Source organism: Orycteropus afer, unplaced genomic scaffold (genome assembly GCF_000298275.1).
Source record: "Orycteropus afer afer isolate SDZICR_OR568_19922 unplaced genomic scaffold, OryAfe1.0 scaffold00038, whole genome shotgun sequence".
Lineage (NCBI taxonomy): Eukaryota > Metazoa > Chordata > Mammalia > Tubulidentata > Orycteropodidae > Orycteropus > Orycteropus afer.
Window position 1 is genome coordinate 3618642 of NW_006921625.1, and position 4708 is coordinate 3623349.

Consider the following 4708-nt stretch of genomic DNA (forward strand, 5'->3'; position numbering starts at 1 on the left):
AATACGCGCGAGAGACGGAGGCCCGAGCTCAGGGGCGGGGCGGGAGAGCAAGGCAGGGCGGGGGGCAGGGCCGAAGAGCGCAGGCCGCTGGAGCATGCCCAGTGCAGCATTGGCAGCTCCCGTACTGACCCCGCTCTGCGCAGCCCCGCTCTGCGCAGCCTCTCTGTACGCCTGCCTGGCTGGGCCTGCCAGGATGCCGCAGGCGCCTGCAGGCTTCTTTGGCGCCGTCAACCCGCACCGGTTCCGGCCCGGCCAGGGCCCGCACATGCGCGCCAGTGTGCTCCCGGAAGTGCCTGGGGCATCAGGGCCTTCCTGCGGCTTGGCGCGTCGTGGTGGTGTCTGTATGTCCAGCCCCGCGGACCCTGCGCCTGGATCACGGCACCTCGCCAGAGTCGCCCCGGGAAGGCTTCTTCACGCGCGCCAGTCGCGCATCTGAGTCCACTGGGTGCAGGACCACGGAGCCTGGGAGGGGCCTTCGGGGCATGGGGCCCTGGCGGCTGGGACCACCAGGTGCGCCAGTCAGCCAAGCAGGAGTTGAGTGAGCACCTCCATGCTTGGTGTTCTGAGGACACCTGTGTATCCACCTGGGTAGTCACAACAATCCCCAAAACAGCATCACCTCCCCCCAGCACTTCAGAGAGCCCCACCCGTTTGACAGAGCCATCGGGTCTGGTCCGAACCTGCTCTATGTTCTTGTTTATCGTCTGGGGAAAGACACCCTCACCTTCCCACTGTGTGTATGACTCCCTTGCAGGCATCTTGCCAGATACGCACCCCTTGGTGTCTGTGACTCGCAGGCAGAGGTATTAACGTTGTTTGTTTGGGCTGTTCGGAGGAGAACCTCAGGAGGGCTGTAGTTGGTGACCACCTCACCCCCACCCTGCCATCTTCTGCAGGCCTGCCCCCTAAACAGCTGTGGCTGAGTTTGAGTAACTGCTCATGGAGAAGGAATGAGGCTCCGAGTGCACAAAGGTGGCCCAGCCTGGACACAGCTTCCAGTCTTTTTTCTACACTGGCCTTCAGGAAGCCGGAGGTATGTGAGTAAAGATGGCAGAGATGGACCGGATTTGCCATTGTCCTGCTCTTAGCTGTTAGCTCACTGGGAGACCTTGGGTACCTCGTTCAACTTCTCTAACTGCAATCTCACCATCCGTAACGACATTTTATAATAATCTACCCTGAGTTAGGGTGAGGAGCCCTGGTGGTTGCTAACCAAAAGGTCAACCATTGGTTGGAACCCACCAGCCACCCCACAGGAGAAAGATGTGGCTGCCTGTATCTGTAAAGATGGCAGCCTTGAAGCCCTCTGGGGCAGCTCTTCTCTGTCCATCAGGGTCCCTATGAGTCGGAACGAACTGGGCGGCAATGGCTTGCGGAGTTTGGGGTCGTACATAGTGGTAACACACAACAAACAAACAAGCTCTCATGGCCTCATGGCCATGATTTCCAAAGCCAAGCCATTTCCAAGCATGCCCAACTGCCTCTTCCCTTGTCCCTTTCACCCACACAGTTACTCGTGTCCAAGGTGCACGAGGATTGCTCCTAGAGGGAGGGGGGTGGCCCAATGTGCCAAAGAGTGAGACAGAGGGAACCAGAGATTTGGGCTGCACCCCTCAGCCTCTCTCACTGTACCTGCACATGTCCGTCATTGGAATGACAGTGTTGGATGAGATGAGTGGGCCCTTGGGTTCCCCATCTTGTGATTAGCTGATCATCCCCGTTGTCCACCAGACCCCGGTTCCCATGGATCCCTTTTTACCAAAAGCTGGGAGCACCACAGGGGTGTTGGCTAAGCTTCAGCCTGGTGTCCTCCAGGGGCTCCCGGATCACCTTTGAGATCAGCCGCTTTGTTGTGGGCACTGGGAACACGAGGGTTTGCCTTGTTTCTTTAAACATCCGAGTGGATACCTTTCAGGTTAAACAAATGAACACGGCGTGTGAGTGCTTCCAATGACCTGCAACCAGAGAAACTTGTTTAATAAGCCTCTTTTTCCAAGCTACTTCTGTGACATGAGAGACCGTTTACAACAGAGCTGTCTTCAGTAGTCAAACTTAATCCTTAGTACCCTACCTTTGGGAAATGGAGGGATTTTATAACGATCACATAAAACCTTGTGTGGTTTGAAAGCCCCAAACTCCAGCCCAGCGTGCGATGGTCTGGTAACAAAAACATTGCGGAGGTCCCCACTGCAAGGGGTTCACACGTGCTTTCTTTCAGGCTAGCATCTGCAGTGGAGAGCGTCCCCGATTAACACAATTGATTTTCTTAGGCCCTGGGTTCCTGTAAAGGTTGTAGCCAAGAGCAGAGCCAGTGCCCCGGATCTGGGTGGTACATGAGGCTAGGAGCCTGGGCGCACTGGGAGAGGAAGCCTGAAGTGGGGGCGTGTGGGGGTCTGAGTGGGCCCAGGCTGTCTCTGAATTTCACTCCAGTCCCCTACTGGTTCTTAGCATTGCCAGAATCATCTTGTGTATTTGCAGCCCGAGTATAAACTGCGAGGAGGCCACAGAGGGGTAGGAAGGTGGGCAGGAGGAGTTGCGGTCAGGCTGTGCAGAGTAGACTGGTGTTTGTTCAGTGACGTCCAGTTGGCCCCGACTCATCGCAGCCCTGTGCACATGGAAGGAAATGCTGCCCGGCCTCCTGATTGGCTCAGAGGGGACTGTTGTGCTCCACAGGGTTCCGTTGGCTGACACTTGGAAAGAGGTCATCAGGCCTCTCTTCCGAGGCTTAGTCTGGAAGCTCTGATGAAACCTGTCCAGCATCACAGCAACAGACAGGCCTCCACAGACAGATGGGGGGTGGCTGCCCATGCGGAGCCCTGGCTGGGATATCACGTGGAAGGTGCGAATTCCACTCCTGAGCCAGCGCTGCACCAAAGAGCGGGGCCGTGCAGGGAACCCAGAAGGGCTGTCTTAGCTCTTGCATTCCCCCAGAGAGGTAGAATAGCCTTCTGCCCAGGCTCCCTGGGAGCCTCCCTGGTGGCCTGAACCATAGGAGCCCTTCTGTCCGGGAGGAAGCAGGAGAGCTCCACACAAAGAGATGAGCAGGGACAACTAGAGCGTCCTATTCAAGCCTTCAGTTAAAAGGTGGTTTCTGAGACCTACTTTTGCCGGCCTGGTTGGCGCGGGCGCTGGAGACACTGTGTTTAACAGGACTTGTTGCGGGCCCCCGCAGCGCTCACAGCTGAGTGGTGCAGACGGGCGGAAATGGGGTTAGCAATCTGGAGCAGGGGGCAGGGAGGAGGGACCCCTCTCCCAGCTCTTTCAAGAGCCCCCATGTTCCAGCTCTGTGCTGGGAGTGACCCAGCGTCTGGAGGACCTGGCAAGCGTTCAGGGAACTGGCTCGGGTCAGAGAGAGGATGTAGGGGAAGACCGGCAGAAAATGAAGGGTGCTAGCTTTCTAGGAGGGAGATCTCTGCACAGGATAAAGTGATCTCCTGGGTGGCACGAATGGATGGTAGCTCGACTGCTACCTGAAAGGTGGGCAGTTCCAGTCCACCCAGTGCCACTTTGTAAGACAGGCCTGGTCATCTACTTCCCAGGCAGCCGCTGAAAACCCTCTGGGGATGCGGTTCTCCAACCCGCACGGGGCCACCATGGGGCACAGTCCTCGGACCCATGCAGGGCCACCACGGGGCATGGTCCTCTGACCCATGTGGGGTCACTGTGGCACACAGTCCTCTGACCTGTGTGGGGTCACTGTGGGACACAGTCCTCTGACCCGCGTGGGGTCACCATGGGGCATGGTCTTCTGACCTGCGTGGGGTCACTGTGGGACACAGTCCTCTGACCCGCGTGGGTCACCGTGGGGCACGGTCCCCTGACCCGCGTGGGGTTACTGTGGGGCACAGTTCTCTGACTCATGCAGGGCCACCATGGGGCGCAGTCCTCGGACCCATGCAGGGCCACCACGGGGCACGGTCCTCTGACCCACGTGGGGTCACTGTGGCACACAGTCCTCTGACCCGTGTGGGGTCACCACGGGGCGTGGTCCTCTGACCCGCGTGGGGTCACTGTGGGGCGCGGCCCTCTGACCCGCGTGGGGTCACTGTGGGGCGCGGCCCTCTGACCCACGTGGCGTCACTGTGGGGTGCGGCCCTCTGACCCATGTGGGGCCACCGTGGGACAAGTTCTCCTCTGACCGTGCAGGGTCACGATCAGGCAGAGTTGACTCCAGGGCAACAGGTGTATAATTTGTGGGGTTTGAATCATGAGTGTTGGACAGATGTTCCTCCAAACCTTATGTGGCTCTCCCCTCCAGAAGGTGGTGGCTGGGGTATCTGAGTGTCCAGGGGATTCATAGCACATCCATAAACAAGCAAGTGAAAGTCACTTCCTCAGATGCAGACGCAGCATGGGGGGGAGGGGAGCGTTGGTTTAGCCACATCTGCAAATGTGAAAGCTTGGTGGGAAGGTGTTCCAGCCTGTCTTGGGCTATGAGAGTGCACGTGGAGTGGATAGCCCGGGCCCAGGCGTTCTGGTAAACGGGGGCTCTTTCCAGCGCTGCTCCTACACTCATTATGAAGTGTTTCTGCTCCATTTTCGGGAAGGGCTGTGCGTGTGACACACTGTCGGCAGTTTGGGAGGAATCTTGTAAGTGGTGTGAAACGCTGGGGAGCGTGCACACCTGGGTCACCCGGAGGAAGCTGCTCCCCTCCGCTGCCCTTCTGGGATGAGCCAGAAACCACTGGATTTTTGTGACTTGGAAATT